This window comes from Hyalella azteca, unplaced genomic scaffold (assembly GCF_000764305.2).
Source record: "Hyalella azteca isolate HAZT.00-mixed unplaced genomic scaffold, Hazt_2.0.2 contig11075, whole genome shotgun sequence".
NCBI lineage: Eukaryota > Metazoa > Arthropoda > Malacostraca > Amphipoda > Hyalellidae > Hyalella > Hyalella azteca.
The window spans coordinates 124,853-149,123 of NW_025941087.1; positions in this window are offsets into that span (position 1 = coordinate 124,853).

A 24,271-nucleotide genomic window follows, 5' to 3' on the forward strand; every position below is an offset into this window, starting at 1 on the left:
AAGTAGAGTTTGAAATTGTTCATCAACAAACGTGAAGATTGACATTTGGGAAGTATTTCATGAACACGACTTATAATTCTCTTGACATGATTGCGGACGAAGGTCGAATTCGTTCAAAGATTCTAGAATCTTATTGAATTTTCTAGAACCATCTAGATTTTTCTAGAACCTGCTAGAGGATTCGCGTGTGCTGAGTGGGCTCAAGTACCACCATTCACCAATCTTCTAGAATCTCTAGAAGAATTAGATTTTTCTGGAATCTTCTAGATTTTTTTCAAGAATTCTCTGGAACCTTCTGGAAGAATTAAATTTTTCTAGAACTTTCTAGTAGAATCTAGATGAAGCGCGATCGAAACTGGCAAAGGAGCTGGACTCCGAAACGTTTTCTATAAAGATATGATGACCTGTCGTGGATTTTTTTATTATCGCTTCCAAATTTCGAGTTAATTTGCGATTCAAGCAAGCGAGTGACATTGATTTCAGTTCTGTATTTAGAATATCCACTAAGGTTTACAACGCTTGTTCTTCTAAAATTTAATTAAATAAATTATCTCCAAATTATTAAATTATTCTCACCATCTCATTCACACTAATATTCCCAATAAGTGCACAGATCATTGTCCCACACCACACCAAACACAGTATTTCATTATCATCTGACATGCCTTGGGCCGCACCGATTTAACCTACTGTGTAGCTACACCATTCCCACCATTCACTTCACGCATGAGTCGGTTACGCCTATGGCAGCCTCGGACACACTTGAGCCCCTTTCACACAGGACGTGAAATGCCGCACGCGTCAAAAAACACACAGCAGTATTTCACGTTGAACCTCAGCGGACATATTTAAACATCACTGCTATTGACACACGACGGCTTTTAACGCAGCGTCAAATTTGACGCATGCTGCCTGCGTGTGTTCTTCCAAAACTGCTGCGGCATTTGCCCAACAGTTTAGCTTATTGCAAGGGTATTCAATGTAATCTTTCACTGCCGTCTTTTGACGCAGCGGTTTTTACCGCACATCCTAGTCTGGTACAGACAACTATTCGTGGAAACTTTCTGCTGTCATTCGGAAATAGTTAAAGAATTTGGTTTTATCTTCTCTTAATTTTTCAAAGAATGTGGCAAATTCTGCTGCTTGGGGACATAAATGTACTAAATTGTAAACCCAGTACCGCCTTCTTTTCCTCTTTTGCTGTCTTGTATGCAGTAAGTACAACAGGAGAGCCTTCTTTTCTTTACATAGAGCAGCCATTTAAATTGAGGCTACAAATACTGAGCGCCACTTTTGAAGAACAGCACTGCAATGCTGATAAATTAAAGCGTAAGAAGCCGCCTCTTGTGAATGATTAATGTGCGGTAAATACCGTTGCGTGTTTTTTGACGCATGCGGCATTTGCTGTCTTGTGTGAAAGATGACGCGGCAAATAGCGCTGAGTGTATTTTGGATGTTTAAGGAACGTTGCCGATTGAGTTTTAAGCTTCAACATTTAAAAAATATGAGGTATCTGGAAATATAATTATCCTATGTTGAAGAAGGCACTGAACACATTTCTGAAAGACACCCTGAAACCTGTCCACAACCCAGACGTTACTGTCTTCAGTCAGTTTTCAGTTCGTAGTCGTGCTAGGGGGTGTGCAGCTTTCTAAAAATTTGTAAAAACTTGGTGCACTCTAACTTTGATAAGAAAGCGTGAAGTTGGATAGAGGGAAGCACAAGTTAGATGATTTTCCAGAGGAAACGTCAACCGAATACTGCCAAATCCGAGGACAACGACTAGACAGTACTTTTCAGTCCAGTTCACTTACACCTCAAATTGACACCATGACAATTCCTGGCAGCTAATCGCGCATTGGGCGGCAGATTGTAAAGTGCCAGTGACGCATGATGAGATTTAACGAGTCAACCCTATGCTGACCATATTATTAAGCAATAACCAATGTCTTTCCGATATTTTCACTTAAACACCAGTACTACACTTTGGGCAAGTTGACCTCATTGAAGTATACCCACGGTTCATACAAGGTCCCAGAAGGATTACTGGAATTTGAAACAATAACCAACACCAGGGGCTACGGCTATAAACTAAAAAACTGCGTTGTAACACATACATGCGAAAAGATCTCGTCTCTCTTCGAGTCACCGACATGTGGAACAGCCTCCCTGATAGCATCGTTGACGCTCCGAGTATGAATACCTTCAAAAACAGACTAGACGATGCTATGCAGGAGCATATGTTCAGTCTTGAAATACCAAGCAACTTACGAGCCATGCAAGTCCAGCAGCTATATCATTTCGTAATTAAACGTAAAATTACGTAATTTAACGATGCCCGGAAGTCATATTCGATCCGCGGCCTGGTGGTGCACGGCAGGTTTATGCAAGGCCGGAGAAGCAGAAAGCCGAGTGGTTCACGGCTGATTGGTGGATGTCCGGAGAGACCCAAGGCGTTCGATTCAGGGCTTATTGGTGCACAAAATTGGTGGTGCACGGCTGCGCTCCCCAATCAATTCGTCACTCATGGAAAGATCGTGTTCAGAAGGCCGGATCTCTTGTGGTATCAAGTCACGAAAATTACTAGAATCGGCAAAAGGCCATGGGCCTCTATTTCGTCCAGTGCCGTCATTTCTACTCTATGAAACTTTGTACACGTATTCATTAGGACCTAACGGTGATGTTTAGCTTGTGAAAATTTCTTGAATTTCACCTTCTTACGTGAGTTAAATGATGACACGTGCCAAAATTTGCAGTGAACAAGACATTTCATATAAACTATTGTACAGATTTGAACGAAATTTTGATTATACAAACCTCACCTCCCAACGGTGAAGTTTAGCCAGTGACAATTCTTTAGATTTTGCCATCGTTTGCGGGTTTTTCCCCATTTTCCCTCATTCGTTATATAAACAGCAATACGTGCTTAAATTCGCAGTGAAGAAGAAATTTCTTCTAAAATACTTGGGGAACTGATTTGAACGAAACTTCGCATATGAATACCTAGACTCCCAACGGTGAAGTTTAGCTCGTGATAATTTTTTACATTTTGCCTTCGTTTGCGAGTTATACGGCTTTAAGTATACAGCTCTTGGTCAATGCAAGTTTAAAAATCGGCCTGAGAAATGCCGGTCGTATCTCCGTTTATCCGTACAACTTGCGAACGTACGCAAAATCGAAAAATTGTTACGAGCTAAACATACCGTTGGGAGGTTAGGTATTCAAATGCAAAATTGTTCGGTATTTTATAAAAGACCCGTATTTGGGTTCATGAGGTGAAGCCATTAATTGACCTCTTAATGAAATGGTTTTATTAGGAAATGATTATTTAAAATGCTGCTTTTTAATGGCATTGCAGATAACTACCGAGCTTATAATTATACAAAATTCAGTGCTTTATCGTTGCACTTCCTTCTAACATATACTTAATTTTTTTTGCCGCATTTCAGTAAGAATTCCGGATCATCCACTCGTGTTCAGCTCCGGTAAACAGCCAGCGACAGTCTGCAATAAGGTGCTTGTACACGGGGATAGTACTAGCGGCTAGTAGATAAGAAAATTGCCAAATTTCTGCCGCTTGGTGTCTAAGCTTCCTTGTGGAATAGACATCAAGCGGCAGACATTTGGCAATTTTCTGATCTACTAGCCGCAAGTACTATACCCGTGTACAAGCACCTATAGCGTTTACGAATTATGGGCCTAGTGGCTAGTAGTGGCCTTGGCGTACGGCCTGCAGTAACAGTTGAGACTTCGTAGCGTGTGGTGGTCAGTAACGCTGGCGGTGCCGTGCTCCGTAAACTACGACCTGACTAAAGTTTCCTGGAAATGTTTTTTCGGTGAATCACTCGGCCAGTTTTGTGCCCCGTCAGAGCTGATGGTATTCCAAATTTGATCAGAAATAGAGTGCCGAAGTTGAACTTCTCATCTGGAAGCAAATGTAAGTCAATCTTATAACTTTTAAATATTTCGACGCGCATGAATTTTAGAGGGTACAGCAATTTTTTATTATGGGAATCGTAAAGTTACCATGGATTCCACAAGTCGAGTCGTTACAAGAAAATAAATTTTGCTAGTACGTAACTTGCTTCTTGTTGCACCGCACATTCGTTACTAAGCGATCATTTGTCGGGTAACATTTTGTCTGATAGCCTTCTTACCACCGCAATGAACAGATCTATCTCTTCTATGATTGCATTATATTTATTACTGTGACCCAAGCGCAGCCTGTGCCTGCGTATATTTCGGGCGTATGATTCACTTTTGGACGTGAAGTAAAAAAGGTCTATTCGGTTGCCTTCAAATTCGTCCATTTGAGCTTTGACATGTGTGCTCGTTGGTCGGATGCCTGTGCATCGATCACTGATCGTTCCCGTGATGAATGAAGCTGCCACGCCTTCTGTAACGTACGTTCAAATTATTTACATACGGCATTGACGCAGAAAATAGTTTATATAATTTATTATATAAATGCTCTTTTACGCCTTGTGGGTTAAAAAGTATGGTAGTACTATAGTTGCCCATTCGGGAAAATTTGATCCAAGATTTCGCAATGCTACTGTTTCTGGACTGTGAAATGATATTATTCACTGCATGGACTTCGAGTTTAATCGGGTTGGGGAATGATTCGTAATTTTCCTTATGTTTGGAAATTTCTCAATTTCCAGTCCTTCTTATTAGATTTTCGGATTGTTGCCATTAATCTTAACGAATGCTATAAGTAAATAGCAGTAAATATTAAATGTTGTTTCGTCAGACCGATTAATTATATTTTAATGATTTATCTAACAAAAATTTACTCATGCTGACATGTTCGTTATAGGGAGGCCAAACTGGCCAGTTAATTAACTCCGTACGGGCAAACATGTTCTCGCCGCCGACGACTTCATCCACACGGAATTGACTTCTCTACCAAATGATATTAGGGACTGTCGTTGCTTCAGGAATTTATAACACCGTGAATAATTTTAGAATTTTCCGGGTTAGGAGGGGTATTATTGCAGATTAACTACATCAAAAAAAAGGGTGTTTTTTTTTGAATTATATGTTTTTTGGGGTGTAGATTACGAATCTGAAATCCATTTTACCAGCATCGTCATGTGGTGCTGGAAGAATGCACCAGCATCGTCATGCGGTGCTGGAAGAATGTACCAGCATCGTTATTTGGTGCTGGATGACTGTCAGATTTATGTTGAAAATTTCCCAATTACTTAGGCTCTAAATTTTAAGTTCTTTCCACCTATTGATAGGTATGGGTTTGTAAGTAAGACTAGTGGGTGTAAGCTTCCATGTTACTGTTGCTCTGGCAGTAGTGTGTGAAACCATAACTCCGTAATTCCTATATTTAGCGCATTTTCTCACTTATGGAAAAAAGGCTCTGTTGTGCTCGTCATGTCCGTTCGTCTGTCCGTCCGTCTGTCCGTCCGTCTGTCCGTGACTTCACGTTTTCGTCGACGAGAAAATGCGCTCTCTGTCACTCACTGCAATGAGTACTGAATTATATTTTTTGTTGAGTGATCGATCACTCATTGTTTTTAGTTAGATTTATTCTCGTTTAAACTGCAAGGTCGAGCTTTCTTTACTTAGGAGGCCTATTCTAGTTTAACTTATTGGGATTTGCTTTACCCGTGGCTTGACCACCTTGGTTCTATAGAGATTTTGCTTATTACTACAATAGATGTTCCAAACCCTATTAAAAGGCCTGGTGCTTTCTAAATGAAATTACTGCTTTATATTGAAGTCAGCCCTTCATTCCCTCTATACTCCGTTTCGCCTTTAATGGCTTCTAAATTGCCGCTTGAAATTACTGCATTATCGCTTGGTGTCAAAAGATTTCAATGTATAGGTACCAGGCAGTAATCTGTCACTACACTGATAAATTGAAGCAAATTTTTAAGGTTGCGATATGATTTAACTCATTGTTTCATTCCTATTAAACTGATTAGTTTCGTTTCGATTGAATAACAGCGACTCCTGTAGGCCCTTCGGTCTATTATTCGTAATTCCAACCGGCACCTAATTTGTTTATTCGGATTGCCTTCTTGAATAGTGTGTAAATTTCCTGCTTTATCAATTGAAAGTTATGTAGGTCTGGGTTCAGTCGTTCGTATACGACTAACCATAATTTACTACACCGCCAAGCGAATTATTCTGTCCTTGGTCTCCATCCAAATCTTCACCCTGGACTTGGGATTTACTTCAAAATAAAAGTTTATTAGTTTACTTTTTTTGTATTAAGCCTAACATTTATTTGACTTGGAAATTATTTTCGGAGTATTTTTCGAGTTCAAGTTTTTGAAACTAATCATCAAATTTACCTACAGCGTGTACTGATGTCGAACAAAATCCCACAAATTCAAAGCTTTTTAAAATAGAAAATGAATTTTGTTACATTCAAAGTGCCGTTAATCAGTTGGATTATTTTTAGGAATCCTGCTTTTAGCGCATTTTCTCATTTATGGAAAAAATGCACTATTGTGCTCGCCATGTCCGTCCGTCCGTCTGTCTGTCCGTCCGTCCGTCTTCCGTGACCTCAAGTTTTCGTCGAAATGAAAATGCGCTCTCTGTCACTCACTGCAGTGAGTACTGATCGAGTTATATTTTTTATGTATCAATGCTTACGAAGAACTTAGTTCGCCTCACGGAAACAGTGAAGAAAAAACTGTTAAAAAATTTTTATGGTCTCCAATCGAACTTGTAAATCCAGAAAATCCATCTTGATCGTTTTTGAATTTAGGACTGCCCTGATGTTTGCATGACTGCAAAAATTGATGTTTACATTGTCTGAAAACTGTCCTGAAAATAACTCGTGACGGAGACTGTCCTTTAATCTTCAAGATTCATATCAGCTCTGAAGGAACCTAATGATGATTCAGATAAAGCCCATAAGTTCACATGGTCCTGGTTTTCTCTGGAGTTTTATGATCTAGTTTAGTTCAGTAGTTTTATGATCGAGATAAGCTATGCCAGCTCGAATTCAGCTTTTTATGTCGTTAGCCGAAAATCGCAGAAGTCTGAACGGTTTTCATTAAATTAATGTTCTTTTGATCGACCTGAGCTTTTTTTCTGAAATTTCATCGTCTCTAATTGATTTTTTCCCTACTGGCGTACGACGAAACTCAAAGTTTGCTCATTTTCTAAAGTTTTTATCGGAAAATTTGCATCATGGCACAATTTTACTACAGTGGTAATCTTCAATCTACTCACTAACGTCGTAGCTGATTACTTTAACCAATAGAAGGTCCAATTATCTTCATCCAAATCACCGATAACTGTCAGCTATAAAACAAGAGTTTAGCGAAGAACTGAAGTTAATGACCTGTGCCGTATGAGCATTTTAAGAACCTAACCTTATCGGTCACGATTAGCTGGCCAATGCTTGTGACAAGACAACTTAGTTGAAATCAAAACTGATTTCAAATTTGTGCAATGAAATATCATCGCGATTATCCCTGTTGATCTCAATATCCCGTCCAGTTTCAGTTTGATAGGAAATTCTTGAATAATTTCGCGTCTGATGCATTTATTTTGTTCAACTGAAAAAAAGCTTTTGCCGTGTTTGGTGTTAGCTGTGAGCATTTTACCTCCACAAAAAAAAGGGTTTAGTTGAAATTGACGCTAATCATTGTTTCGAATTTACTTGAAAACTACATTAGACGTGCATGCACAGCAGATGCTTTTTTTGCTGACATGCTGAAATATTGAATCTTATTTGATTGAGAAAATTAAGCAAGCTGGACTGTTATTATCTTGTGTTTAATTTCATTTTGGAGAAGCACTTCATTTTGATAAGCTCTCAAATAGTACGTACTTTTGTATCATCTTTAGCTACCAAGTAATTGACGACCTCATTTATTCTCATCAACAAATTGTCAAAGGCCGTACTATAAAAAAACACAGTTATTAGTTTATATCTACGTCAACCAACCACTGATCAGTTCATATCTACGTCAGCCAATCACTGTTTACTTAATATTTATGTCAGCCAATCATTGATTAGTTCATTTCTACGTCAGCCAATCACTGATTAGTTAATATTTACGTCAGCCAATCACTGATTGGTTCATATTTACGTCAGCCAATCACTGATTAATTCATTTATACGCCAGCCAATCACCGAAGACTTTTCAAGTTAAACCCAAAAATCACAGATGACAAATCGACTGGCACTTGTACTTGGGCCATTACGTGTACTTAAGAGTTTTGATTACATCAGTTACGAAATATTATATTTTAACATACCGGTATATTATATACAGTGGGGGGAAATAAATATTCGTACACTTGAAAAATCGTATTTTAATGTATGTAAGTACACAAACTTAACAGGAAAAGTGATTTAAATTATGTATAGAGACGCATAGTATTCAAAAATACTATCAAAAGAAATTAAATCTCAATGCAACAAAAAACAATGCAACATGTTCACTTTTCGGGGGAAAAAAGTATTCGTACAAAACAATAAATCCGCATTATTTTAATTTAATACTTGGTTATACGAATACTTTTTTCACCCGAAAAGTGAACAAGTTGCATTGTTTTTTGTTGCATTGAGATTTAATTTCTTTTGATAGTATTTTTGAATACTATGCGTCTCTATACATAATTTAAATCACTTTTCCTGTGAAGTTTGTGTACTTACATACATTAAAATACGATTTTTCAAGTGTACGAATATTTATTTCCCCCCACTGTATTATTAATATTATTTTTTGTATAAATATTTTATATTTTTAGCAAAGAAATGTAATATTAATAATGACGATAATAACCACACGAAATATCCTCTCCCGGGCAGATTTTTTCGTCTACTTGCATCATTGATTGCAATATTACTTATAAAAGTCGGAATAATATTTGAAAAAGAAGCTTTTGAACTGCGAAAGCTTTTCTGTATGGAAAATCGTTCGTTGCAACGCATATAAGCTCAAAAGGAAATTCCACACATCCTGCATAGTTTGATAACATTTTATTCGTTGCGTGTTCATATTGTTTACGAACGCAAAAGTTCCTAAAGTTTTAGAGACAACATGTATTTTTGCTTTACAAAAAACTTTAGGTAAACATGCGTTCTTCAATATTTCGAATTAAATCTCTGCCATGGTAATTTCTGTTGTAATGTAGCAACTCGTTTGACTCAAGTAGGGAATTATATTAAGGTGCAATGTTAAATTCGAAGCCTATTGATGATATTTATTTTATGGGTTAAATATGCCGTTCAGTTTTTTTAATACACATACTTTAGAGACGATTCTTTATGAATCATTTCTTCAACAAAACGCTCCTTAAAATCTCGAAATGAGAAGAAACCTAAAATATGTGATTTAGTTATCAATATTTTTATCTGCAGCAGAGAAACTTACTTTTTTAGCGGTCAACATTAACAGAAATGTCTCTCAGCAGAACACAATTGTAACTGTTATTTAACCCTTCATGGATGTGCTTTTTAGTTAATTAAATTGCTGCTTGTGTCCTGCGCTGACAAGCCCCTTGTCCCGTAGATCAGGTCAATTGTGGTGGTTTTTTGCAAATGAAACGAAGAGCCTCGGCTGAATACTGAACAGATCAGGTTTTTATTTAAATTGCAGCGTTTAGTGTTGGGAATAGACGAAGATGTCGAATTTTTTAAAGTGAAATGAAAATCCTTTGCTACAGTGCAAAATAACTTAGATTTTCAGGGTTTTTTGCTGTGAAGCTTTTGCTCGACTTTGAAGTTGGACGAAGGCGCTTACTTGTCGGCATTGCTGGAGCTGTCGCGGATAAACTTCCCGGCCCTCTCTCGCTCCCACAAAAATTTCCGAAAACAACCTGGACTAAGGCTTGGATTTACCATGTAGGAGTTGATTTTTTTTTTCTATTAAGAGCTCTGGCCTGAAATATGAAGTATAAATACGAAGTGCTAATTGGTTATCAAAACATGAAGAAGTTCAGTTAAGTTGAATTACTCAGAAACATGTCATTTATTTTATATAAGAGCGTTGTATGCGCTTGGTCTTTTATTCTACTTCTTTTTTAGGGAGATGGCGACCGGAAATGTTTTTTATGGATTTTATTCCTGCGACGGAAATGAAATGCTCGACATCTGGCAGCCCAAAACCTGCTCTGAAGAAAAGTCATTGTCACCCGTGAGCTTTTCATTCAACGGTCACATTTTGATTCTTGGCCAGATTTATATTTATTCTCAGCTCGCTTCAGGGTTTGGCGTATATAGAGGACGTTTGTGTTTAGATAAAGAGTTTTGTTTTAATTAACGTCTATATTCTGCATTAACTGGAATCATTTATGGACAAATTTTTTTTGACCGAGGTTGCCATCAATATCTAGCTAAAGTTAGTTTAGAGAGCTGCGTTTTGATTTGTTCAAAGTTCCGGTTTTTTGCGTGCCTGATATATCGGAAATTGCTGGGACTTTTTGCAAGGAGCATTCGTCTAATCTTGCCGTAGTTTCTCGGGTTTAAAGCTCCGCTGCCGCGAGCCTAAGCGACATTTTAGGCCGCCGCAGGTTTACGGCCGGCAAATCAGCACTAGGCGGGCTTCCCGAGCCTCTATTTGCAGTTATTCTGCCTCTGTAATCTCTTTGTCTATTCCCTTGTGCAAAATGTTCACATATATATCTGTTTTCTGTATTTTCATTATATATACATCGGTCTTCTGTAGTCTCTATTCTATTTGCAAATACATTTTCTAACGTTCATTTTCAATTCTGCTTGCTTGACTGAAATCAGGCAAGGCTATGTATATGGACCAATGCTTTCTCAATGTTATTAATTCTTTCTCTTAAAATCTCCATTAAATTTCATTTTACCTTATTCTCATTTACATTTGCATCACGCGTGTCTAATTTAGAATTTTAATCAAACTTTCGTTGAAACAGCTCTCTTCTATTCAATATTCTTTCGGGAGTTTAGTAATCATTGCTATCTCCCAAGAAAAATTAATTTAAATTTCCCAAATCAAATTCATTCATTAATTTCCATTACAGATTTTAACGCAAATTTTTGAGTAGGAAACTTTTATTATTACTAGGGTATTGTCCGCTGCCATCGCTTATCATGCAGTTTTAACTTTTGTCTTCTGTCTATCTTATTGTCATCGTATTTTATTTTTAGTATTATCAAAAATATAAAAGCATAGAAAACTCCACGTAAATACACCATATCTTCATTGAAAATGTTTAGGAAACGAGCTCCATAATAACTTTTAAAAGCTCTATAGAATACTAGAACAATCAACGGAATTTGTATGCGAATTCTTAGCTCTGAGGCTAAGTGTATCTGTGCATGTTCAGGTTGAGCGTTGGCTGCAGGGCTACATTAACTTGTGTCCACCGGCCACAAGTTTGACTGGCTGCAATATCATCTTGGGTGCAATATCCGTAGATTTGACATTATTTTGAGTGAACTTGAATTAAATTTTGTGCGCTAATTAATTTCGAATGAGAGGTCGTCTTCGTGTAAATCTTACATGAGCACTGCAAAATAACGAGATGAATTCTGGAATAAGGAAGGATTATACAGTATAATTGATTTTATGAGTGCGCTAGAGTAAGGAATGGTTAATTCAGAGACGAAAAGAGTTACCCGCGGGTCCGAGGCTAGAGAAACGCAGTTCATTGCTCAGTGTCGCTGCTGGTGGGCGCTTATAGTAGCCGTCGAAGGTGGTGCCTTTTGCATGGCTTTGGGTTGGTGTCCCTGAACAAACTCTGGGTACTTCTTAGCTGGAAGCATCTTAAAGTTTGGCTCCCGTTCGTATAAACAATAATTTTTACATATGTACAACCCTGGAAGTTGCTTGACAAAGATGTAGTCATGTTGTAGCTGGCCAACTTTTTGCCACACTCTTAGTTTTAAGTCGCGCACTTCTCCGGGTGTTACATAAGATAAAAAGTACAGAAACGCATCTCGGCTGGGACGTACGGATCATTTGTTAGTAGCTGGGCTCCAATCTCTACTTTTTCATTATTCATTCATTGAATAGAATACAATAACGCTGTATATTTTTGATGTTAAGTTAAACCGTAATGAATTCTGTTCACCTTTCTAAGTTTCAAACCTGATGTCTGTTATACTGTGATCATATGATACGATGTCACGAATTATCCTCTACTCTGGTATGGTTCGCGTTACTTTCACTTCTCAGCTGGTGAAATATATTTTTGAGCTCCTTGCACTTTTTACTTTGTTCGTCATCCTCGTTTGTTTAGGGCCAGCAGGCAGAAAATTGGGATAACGTACAGGTGGCATGTTATTTTTCTATATTTACCCCCAAACGATTTGGACAAAGATGCCTAGATTGTGTAATTCGACCGCTGCCTTTCTTTCATGCAAGTTTGATTGAAGACCAGAGCATGCTTTTTACTTACAATATTCCCCTCTTTTTAATGAGGCGAACAAAATTTCTTGCGGGCGCCGGGAGATCAAAAAGCAGGTTACCAATTGACATTTTAATGGAATGCGACGCTTCGAATATACAATATTCATTATCAAGCTGGTGTAGGTTTTGCAACACTTGAAATTGAACCATTGGAAGTGACAGTAGGAGAAATCAAGGGTATTGTGGATTCAATTTGATATCTAAACTTGAAATCACTCTTACAAAAATTTCAGCGTCCGAAGGAATCCTGTAGCCTGGAGGTTGATAGCTGGAGACTCGTTCTTGATAATGAGGGCCTCAGCTATCGCCAGTCTCGATGGGTCAGGGCACCGCATAACTATGCTGGTGCAGGCCTCCAATTAATAAATTAATTAATGTCGCTCGGGTGATGGTCTCATTCTGAGTCGTGCCAGTAAGACCAATGTAGTTTATGTTTTGAAGAAGTCTGAAACCTTCTATATTACATGAAAATTTGTAAACATTAGTTTCATGAAGCAGTCCACATTTTTAACAGGGAGTATTAGTCATGACAAGGTTTTTAATTTTAATATTTTTGTAGTAAATCTGAATTTTTCTCCGTTATCCGTTGTGCTCTTGAAATTATTATGGATGGTTGACAGTTAAATTTGGGATGTTTTAAAACCCTTCACCTGCTTGATAATGAATATTGTATATTCGAAACATTGCATTACTTTAAAATATCATTTAGTTACCTGCTTTTTGGTCTACCGGCGCCAGCAAGAAATTTTGTTCGACTCGTTTGAAAAAACAAGTAAGAAGATTGCTAATAAAAAGCATGCTCTGGTCTTCAATCAAACTTGCATAAAAGATACCTAGATGGTTATGCCTGTTCACTATTACTGGGTTAGTTTAATTTGTCTTTATGATCTCAAATATTGATTATCTTGGCACATACACATATCGTTATTTAATTTATGTATCGTACCTATTTTTAACGTCATTATTAATGTTTGCAAGGGTATCATGTAGTGAGGCATTATTAATGTTGGCTAGGGTATCATGTAGTGAGGCATTATTNCGAGCCTCCGTATGGATTGCTGTGCTTTTGCATTTGCCCTCGAGTCGCTGATCAAAGATTCCTATGGTTCAATGGCGTCGCAAATCTCGGTTGTCGCTCTTTATTTCCTTGGACCGGATTTGAGGAGATCAAATAAGCCGCGAAATGACAATTGGAACGAGTCCTTGGCTCGATGTTCTTTTGCGTAGGTCTTAACCTAAGAGGCTAATGCCTCTTATTATAATTTATTCACCAAGGGGTTGGTTGGGCGTGACTCACTGCAGTGAGTTGTGATACGGCATTCCTGATATGTTACCAATCCATGATGATCAAGAGGCGAGAAGGGACAGACTTCGATGAACAATTATCTCTTATTTTCCTTGAAAAGCAATTATCATTCACAAGCAATATGTTTTAGCGATCCTTCTTCGAGCTGACGATCTCTTCGGAGATGGGAACCACCGTTTTCATTGTATTTACTTTGATATATGGTCGTAGGCTTAAGTTCTAATTGCCATTAAGTCCTCTTGATAACATGTTTATCCATTATGAGTTTTGTTGAGCTGTTAGAAATTTCCACATTCCTTAGGATCTAAATTTGTTCTTTTTCTCCATGCCTATCGTTAGGCATGGGTGTGTAAATAGCAGAGTTGGCTGTAAGACTTGGTGGTGAAAACATCACATTAATGTGGCTCCGTTATGAGTGTATAAAGCCATTCCTTCCTAATTGCTATTTATTATTTTGAGTGATCACTCTTTGTTTTTCGTTTTATTTATTTACGTTGATTATGCATGTTCGCGCTTTCTTTGATTAGGAAAGGGTGGACTCCAGTGCTAAATTTGGGCTTGGCCTGTTCTTGTGGTTCGACCACCTTAGCTTTGAGCTTCGACTTTCTACTCTGATAAGTATAATATTTGTTCCTAACTTATTGGGGAAGCTTGGTGCTTTCCTAAGCTTAAATTACTTGTTTATTTTGGAGTCTGCCCTCTCTTTCTTCTACTTTCATTATTTCCCTTTACATCGCCTCACAAGCCTCTTAAAGTTACAGCTTAACCGCTTGGTGGCTAAAGATTTTAAGGTGTGTCCGAGGCTGTTATAGTGACCTATTGCGTTTTACATTTATGTTCATAGAACTTATGATTTATTTACCAACTATCTAACGGCTATTTATTCCTTCTATTCGATAGAATAACTGCATATCCGGTGAGAACCAACCTTCGATCTTTTTTACGAGGACTTTCAGCGGCACTGTTTGCGATAGAAAGAGCCTTCCGTTTATCATGGTGTGTAAACCGTGTAATGCTTTGCTTATATGAATGTATTTGAAACTTGCGATATTGGAATACGACTACTGGAATGAAGAATTGTAAAATTTACGAGATATTTCTTGCTTCTACAGTTATGTTGGGCCGGGTTTATTCGTCGGCATAACGGCGATAAACTGTATTGAAACCGCTGCCAAGCGTCATTTTTCGTGACTTTGTTCAATCCTAAATTTTTGTGAATACGTCTGCTTTCTCAAGATTTGGACCAGTCATCTCTGAAATAAAAGTTCCATTTTGTTTACTGTTTTTTGTATCAAGCCTAGCAGAGCAGCTCCTGATTTGAGAGATTTATAAGAATTCTAGCGTCGTAACCTCGACTATTTCCTATTGCCGATGCGATTAATTTACGACTGCTATTATAGATATTTTATGTCTCGCATTTGCATGCTCTCTAAAGTCTACAATAACTGTTGAAGTTTCAGTACAAGTTGTTATTACGCAAAATTCTTCAACCCATGCCTGAATATCCCAAAAATGCATACTTTTTTGTAGAAAAATTACAGCCCTGGAAATTCTTACGTTTTCGCAGTTATTTTTCTGCCAAGTAGTCTGCGGTATGTAACGCTTCTCGCGCCTTGTCGGCACCAGCCAAGCAATGTCTTCGTAGATGTCCGCGCGCGACTGCCGAGCTTGTCCATAGCTCGCGTACCTGACGGGTCATAGCAGCGCACCTCCGTGGTCGCCTCTGCTTCCATATTCAAGGCTGCAAACCCGACAACCCATCGCTGGCATTGCGTTCTTGTCTCGCGGCAGTTGTTCCGCTTTTATGCAAACCCGACAACCCATCGCTGGCATTGCGTTCTTGTCTCGCGGCAGTTGTTCCGCTTTTAACCTCTGGAAAGATCGTAGAACTCGTGCAAAGATGATTATCAGAATGTAAACTGTAAGGTAGTCGTCGCGAATGGACAGAATAGCGGCTACTCCGACGGCGATCTATAAGAGCTGTCGTGCAGAGAAACCGTACGTAGATTTTACATAAACATTTCAAAACTTTGTGGGATTATATTATTTTTATTATTATTACCTACGAATTTGGAATCACTGTTTATTTTTAAACAGAAACCTAATTTAAATGCAGCCTTCAGCTCCTATTCTCTTGAAATTGTAAATAGATAAATAGATAGGCCTGTCACCTCATGTGTATTTGTTTTTACTTCTGTCCACTTTGGTTTTTATCTTCAATGTGAATTTTAGTTTTCTGCTTGATCCGGATTGTTTAATAGGTTTTGAACTTTACTGACGACGGAGCTGGATTCCGAATTGTTTTCATTCTTAAGAAATGGTGAACATTCTGGCTGTTTTATTACCATTCAAATTTTCAATAAACTTGCGGTTTAAGCAATAAAGTGATTTCAATATTTGTACAATCGAAATTAGGCGAAGTGTCTTCCGATTGTACAAAAATTGATGTTAATGTTTATATCCATGAGAAATTTCTCGTCGGAGGCCAATTGTTAAATTATATTATCAATCCCTTGACATATCGGGGAACGCATATCACGTAGAGTGCACCGCTTGCGGACCAGCAGCTCGACGCTGGGCTTCAGGCAACAGGAAAAATGGCCAGGGTTTTGTGTCAACACTCGCGTCGAAGGAGCGCGTTTGCGGAGGCAGAACTCCTCGCCATGTTTGCAGGAGAATTTTTTTCTATTGACCAGGAACTTGCGCTTGCCTGATGTTTTTGGGCTTAATAGCTCCGTGCAGAAAATACGTTTGTTCCGTTAGTCTCATGAATTATTTATGAGATGAGTAAATGTAAGGAAATTCTTTTCGCAATTCTGATGTAGTCTTAAGCGGGAGTTCGCTCAAGCTTTGTTTGTATTTAGGATTAATTTAGACAGCGCCAGGCTAAGTTATAATTTGTACAGTTTTTGCCGTGAGTCAAATAATTTGTTGTACAAACATTTTCAGTTTATCGCAAATTTATCCCTGGAATTGAAGATTACTATGTATATCATGGTCGCAATAATAATGACTATTAGAAAGAAGATTGTGCTTATCCTTGTTTTTGACACAAGATAGTTTAGAATAATTCTCTTCGCTCTCACTTACGATGCTCTAAAACGTTGTGACGCTATGAATAACGAATGTTATACTCTCCATCACAGGCTTGCAATGAACTGCATTCCCTTAGGAATTTCCCTTAGTAATGAAGCCGCGAGCTGGCGGCTGTTGGCCGCTGGGCGATATATAAAGTGATACGAAGCTGCCTAGGCGGCGAGTTAGATATTCTTGTTTTTAGTTCATGTCGGAACCTCGTACGTTTATTAACTCGTGCTTCACACCGTTGTTACATGCTGGGACCTCACACGTATCACGCTAATGTTGACTCGTGCTTTACGTCGTTATTACATGCTGGGACTTCACACGTAGCACGCTAATGTTGACTCATGATTTATGTCGTTTTTACATGCTGGGAGCTTACAGGTATCACGCTAAGGTATACCCATTTTTTACATCGTACTGGCCAAAGTTTCCTGCCAGTCCTGCCATTCGCATTGCGATGTGACAACTTGTTATCGTTTCTTTCTGAAGGTTACAGTTCAGCTTGTTGATGACTTCCAGGGATAATGACGGCACTGTAAACTCGATTAATAATAGTCAAATGAAGACGCAGGGTAAATGGCGTGTAATAAAAACATCTAATGACATTAAATGCAGTGCTGGAGTAGCTGTAACTCAAACCGTCCTAGCTCGATCAACTCCTTCCTCAAGCTAAAGCCTTGTAAGCCCAACCCATGATGGACGGCGCATGATCTTGGTGGTGCTAAATCAGCGTCTTCTATTTTCCAACCCCTTTGTGTCTAGTGAGCAGAGCGTCCGCATTAAATCCCCAATGTTGATTCTCTAATTTTAATGACAGAAATTTACTGAGACTACTGACAGTCTCTCTTCGTTCAAAGCTCCGGACAGCAACGCCGGATAGCAGGCTCTCCTGTTTCTTCTGTTGACTCGGCGGCAATCTCGCTCGCGTCCGTGCCAATATTGGCCAGTTTTTCGTCTAAGCAAAATTGGAGTATTTTAAGTTTTTAATTTTTTTTTTGTCCCTCCGTACCAACGGGAAAAACGGCTTTAATTGCGCGAGTTCTAGCGAAGTGAGTTGTGAGGTCGGTTGAGGTTGTGAAGGTTGACCGGTTACAGCGAATTGTTCTTATGACCTTCGTCTTGAGACACGAGTTGGAATGTTGGAAATATTTATATAGCTGCTACTAAGTATCTTGAGCTGGTGAAATTTTTAAACATTCAATGTTAAATAATTGAAATGACGTACTACAGTCAATTTTTCAAATATCATCTAATTGGCATTCATATAGTTCTTCAGAAACGGCACCTGCTGATGTATTAAATGTTTGCAATAAATAATGCCTAATGTTGCTGCAAAAACTTGAATTTTACATGCTGACTAAGTCGTCAATGCAAAAAGGTTTTCTTAAAAAATTTCATACGAAAAATAATTGTGAGTCGCCATGTTGGCTTTTGGCCGTATTTGTCTTAGTCCGAAGCTGCTTATCTAATCTGGCCTGCAGTCTGCGTCGTGACTCCCCCTTTGTATGTGGATGGCGTGCTCAACAGAATAGAAACATAAGCAGAGAATTAAGTAATGGCTGATGTTTTTATCTTGGTGAATTATAAATTATACTTAAGCTTTTTTGAGATGCTAAAGTACATAATTTATGTTCACATAGATACTCGCGTAACCGTGGTTGTCATGAACTGGGAAAGGAACGGTTATATTTTAACTATGATAATATATCATTCGCATCAGTTAAGTGCTGAAGTTATTTTAACATATGATTAGATTAGATGCGCATCAACTTTTTATTCCTGGTATAAGTAGTTGCAATTGTACCATATTAGCCCCATTATGTATTATATACATTCTACAATAAGTGTGCATTAAATAATTGCTTCTTCTCGGACCCCTTTCTCCATGCCTGCAGCTATAAAAACGTATGCAAATCATACCTACGTACATTTAACGATGTAATTTTCCTAGATTTTTACTGCATTAAATTCTGGCAAGGGCTGCGCGTGTTCGTTTGGTCTGAATTAAACGACCAGTTCATTTGCTTAATGTTTTGCAATCAACACCAACAGTCCTAAAAAGTTAGAAATGTTTTGCAATCAACGTCTATAATCTTGACAAGCTGACAATGCTTTGCCATCAAAATGTCAGGATACGTCACAACCAGGACGGATATGCTTTAGAAACACGTTGCAATTACCGCAGGTACTCTGGGCAAGAAGATGGGAGCTCAACTTCGGTAATGAAAGCCCTTGTGGGAATGCAAAATTTTGCTCCAGAACTGCCTCTGTTCTGGATTGATCGGTAATGAGAACTGCCGCTGTTCTCATTACCGATTTTGTGTACACGCAAAGAAATTTTGCTGGACCTTGGTTCTCGAATTGAAGTCCTAATCTCAAATGAACATATCCGTACCCAACAGTAGGAGAAACGAAATCGTCACGTATTTCTGTAAATAGTTTGTCAGTTTGTTACTTTTTAAACCTTAAGTTTGTTCGTCATCACAATTTTGTGGGAATGGGAATTTTTCCCTGAACCCGTTAGTAGTTCCCTCTGAAAAGTTGGCACAGAAGCCTTTGGAAAGTTGTGAACGTAGTCACCCATACATCCCGAGGCGCTCATATGAAGGCGGAAACTTTCACTTCTGGTTCATTCTCGAAATCACGCAAACTGCACGTAAATTCAAAATTAGCAAGTTTGAAGAATTGTTTGACAAAGAAGTAGTTTTGGTGTTCATCCATTTTTGGAATTTAAACACAAGTCTTTCTTTCAGCCTCGAAATTATTCCTCAATCGATGGCTAATTCCTCAGCGAGTTGAAATTTCAGCTCCATACAGTTTCTTGATCGTCGTCCGAATGACGACATCGGAACCAAAACCAAATAATTTATTAACGATAAGGAATCCCACTTGAAGTCAATCTCACAGAATCTATCAAAAATATTTCTGCCATACTAACGTCCGCTCGATCAAATAACTTGAGCAATTAATAATCGAGATCAACGCCAATGATTTCGTCCCAGTGAACAGTGACTTGTAGATGGACAAAGCACAAATGCTGGTTTCCTGTGCTGATTTCTTTTCTTTAATCAACTCTAGTAAATTTATTGTTTCAAAAATATTCTTACGATGTAATATTATTCATTATTGATTCATTGATCATTTTTACAATATTATTTACTATAATTCAATATTACAAGATCCGACGAACGCTTGATTGATCGTTCATTATATTTTCATATATTCCTGACGCAAAATAACCTCAATATCCATAATTTTTTTAATTACTCGTTCGTGACAGCGACTATATGGACTTATTGATGGTAATTTCACTTGTGATCATGAGATCAGTTTCTCCCTCCTGTAATAGGTTTCTATACCTGATCTTCAGGGTAAATTTATATCCCTTTCTAATATATAAATCTAAAAGATTGTTAAATTTGCCGCTTTAAATTGCTTACAAGTTTTATTCATGTTAGGTCTAAATTAACGTAGTCATGCGTACGCTGGTGAGCATCACGAGCACCTCGTCTGCAGGCGTTTGAGGATCATCCATCAGCAATCCATCGGGCCATTGCTGCCATAGCCATCTTTTCCCCTCGCCCCCAAATGGCTCATTTATTATGATGAATATTGCCTTGCATGACGCTGGCGGCCCCGTGATGGCTTTTGGTGGCTTTTAAATGATCTGCTGTGGATTAGGTAATCGAGGAGGTGTTGGGGTCAGATACCTGAGCCGTGTTGGTATCAGGGAATACCGCCAAGTGTTACCTTGCCTGTGTAGACATGTTATGCTTGCAAGCTCATTGTTTGAAGATTTTGATGTGTTCGATTGGTCCTGTTTTTTGATGAGCTTCGATTGACAAGAATTTTTTTCGTGGTAATATTCGGAAGGTAATGACGAAATCTGTATAAGATTTCGTCACAAGTCCTTAACATGGAAATGATTGACCCGTGTTTTCAAAATTTCAGTAAGCTATTTGTTTATTCAAATATAATGTTTAATAAGCCATCTAAATCAAGTTAGGCTGATTTGTCCTTATTTTACAATTTTTAGGCGATTTTTATGTCAGTTAACACTTGTTAAGTGATAACTAACTGCACACAGTGTACTGATTTTCCGGAAATACACCCTCTTCAAATTTTATAAAGTTTTCCAGTATAATTTGTTGTAGTCGTGAATTAATGCACTCTTCCTGTAAAAATAATCATTGGCATGTAGTAAATGACTTGCAGTAAACGAATTGAATGCAAATTATTGTCTTATTAAAATTTCCACGTACACCTCGAATTTACTCGAATCAAAGCCTTAATCATTGGAACTAATAAAATTTCTCAGCGATTTGCTTACTTAATTTGCCTTAAATTGCAAAACTTAAGTTAAGAATGCTTGCTATTTGTTAGAAATTAGTACTAGCGTAGAAATATGTTAGAACTAATGTTTGTGTTTCGAATTTTTTTAGTGAGATTAATTTTAATTTACGTAGGCTAGATGTGAGATGACGCATATTGGCCATTTAACGACCACGTATGAATGCTGAACCAATAATTTTTTCCAATTATTTTTCTATTCCATAATTTATCGATTTCCTTTCACACTTATTATTAACATTATTGTATCAAAACAAACTGCAATGTTCATAATAGAAGTTGTAATACAATTATTTTGGTGGTAAATCTCTCTCATCCACTGTCATCTTGAACCGAAACTAGATAAGCGCGAGAAAACGATGTACATTGTTTCCCAGAGCTGCTACTTATGGCGTAATCTTGCCCTGCGCTATATACGCTGACCGGCGATCTGTAAACTTTCAATCTGATTAAAATTCCCATATCATAACTTGTACGTGATAACAATGCAGGGCTCGGAAAGTGCTCTGCAGCATGGGGCAATAAGGCGCAATGGACGCTACTTATTGTTTCAAGTGTCAGATGGTACAAATTGTCCGGAGCACGGGAGGCTATCTTAGTAGTTGCCGGCCTGGAAGCGCCTCGAGTTAAGACGTCGTAGCTTCGGCTGATAAGATCTTCCTTGACGCGGCGACTTTCGCTGGATTTTTCGTCCTGCAGCGAGCGATCGTAGCGATCTCTTCGAATAAAGGCTGGAAATGCGGTGCCCGACATTGGCGAGATGTAGCGTGCCTGAAGTCTGCCGATGCCCTGACGAGCGCCCGTGGTTCAGATTACTCGTTCTTAAGTATTTTGTTGGAGGAAATCTCATATAAATTACGTGACGCAGTGTGCATTTTTATGGAGTTAAATGGAGAAATCCGCTCCTGGAAAACGGAAAGGTTTGTCGAAATTGCACGGTGTAGGTTAGGATGGATTTTAAAATGTTAAAAATTCTGCTCCACTTAAACCTATTTATATATTGATTTTTTTATTCAGTGGCCATTTTCAAACAAGTGACAAAGGCAAACTGAAATTCATTCGCACAAATTCATTGTGGGTAATGTCAAAGCACCACGTACGCAAGATCCAGTTTCAGACCAAGCGTCAGAACCATACATCGCCTCATGCGCCATCCACTCGCAAGCTCCCAGCTTAGTTTCCTCAACTCGGCGCCGGAAAAGAATTTCATTTGGAAGTCCCGGTCTCCCTAAATTCTCCCCTTAACAGCCTCTCAACTTTCGGGAATAAAACAGTAAACTCCATACAGACTGACCGGCCCAGCCCGCCCGTCAAATTTTCTTCCAGTGGTCATTTTGTCGCTGAGATTATGTTGAAGGGAGGGCATAGCAAACGAAATGACTTGACTTATGAGGCTGGTCGCCGTGAAGAACGGTGTATGCATACTTTTTTACTGTGCATAGTTAGCGTGCGGTGGCTCTTTCTATATCATGTATTTGTATACATACTTTCAATTTAGAATGCGCTGCACAAGAACTGAATAGATCACGTCAGTGCGATGCAAAGAAGAATAAGCCGAAAGATTGAATTTAATTTGTGTGAATTTGTTCAAATATGATCATAAAAATGCAATGATACTTCGTCTACATTTTAGTCTCAAACACGATTAATTTTATTTACGTTTGATTAAGTAGTTTTACTGAAAATAATTGGTTGGTGGCTGTCGTTCAGTAAGGTTTCTAAATTAATCTTCCACTCCATGCATCGAGAAAAAGTATCGCACTCCGAAATTTTCCGTAGGATTATTGGTTAGAATTTAGCGATGTCAGCCCGCCCACCAAATGTGGACCCCGATGGACGTTGAATGAAACGCTCGTCTCCTCGCATCGCTGCTCAAGCCTCACATAAATCTAAACTTGCGTCATTTATCGCAGGACAAACTTCACTAAACTCCACACTTCGTCGGCGCCCCCGTGGAATAGAGACGTGCACCATTTGGACTTTTGGGCTTACGTTTCTGCAGTTGTTCTTCTGAATTATATAATACGTAAAATTTTGAAGAGAATATTTCTTGCATACATTTTCACGTAAAGTTTTGCAATACATGTATGCTGGTATAACTGCTGGATTTTCTTGCTGGATCCTGAATGGCTTCTATTTATTTTGATTATATATGCTTGGGTTCAAGGCTAAGACTCTAATGGTTGAGATCCTTTATTATATATGTAATTATATGTAATTTTTTAAGTTTACAGTGGCGTTATTATGATTTAACCTTGAATTTCGTACTATTAACTGTATCATAGAAAGATAACGCTATAGAATGCAAAAATTGAGAATTTAAATGATTCTTAATGGAATTTATAGATTTTTATCGATTCCTAGACTACTGATATTTTTTATAAACTTTTTTCCTCTGAAATGTGCCATAAGTCGCCTGAACCCCAATAGTTTCTACTCACTCAAGTTCGCCTCCTGCTCACCGACGAGAATTAACTCCTTCTATCCTGGCACCGACACTCTCACGCTCCCTCTAATCAAAGCAAACCTTTTAAATCAATCAGCTGGTCTTCCAGCCAAAACTTCGATTTGAATAAAATATTCCTGGCTTTAAGCTGTAAATTTATTTTTTCTCAGTTTAAATCCAAAATATTCTTACTCATAACAAAATGCTACGGCAAGTATTGACGTTCCTCTAATTTCTAAACTATTAACGATATCAATTTTAGAAAATGTCGTACGTCTTTGATTTCAGGTAATGTCGAGTTCATCTCGCACTTAGCATTCCACGAGCGTGGGCTGAAATCTGGAAACAGAATTACGCAGCAGCGGCTGCCTTGTTTAACATCACACAATTGCGAGGTATTGGCTCTCTCAAGGCTCGCATCTTTTGATGTTTCTCGGCGGGGCCTTGAAAGCTCAGCCTTTCAACATTCCTATTCACTGAATAACTCGCCACGCGTTGCATCTCTTCTGCTGGCAGCATGCAAAGTCGCGATGCTATTGAGAATCTCGTGGGATGGTAGTCTCCGTACTATTGAAAAAGACAGATACTACGGAATGAAAAGCTGATAGATGCCTTAATCAGACTGCCGGTCCAATCAACAGTTTAATTAACCTATCTTTGAACCGCCGAGCTTTAGTTTATTTTTCGCATCTGTGAACAAATGCATTGCTCTTCCCT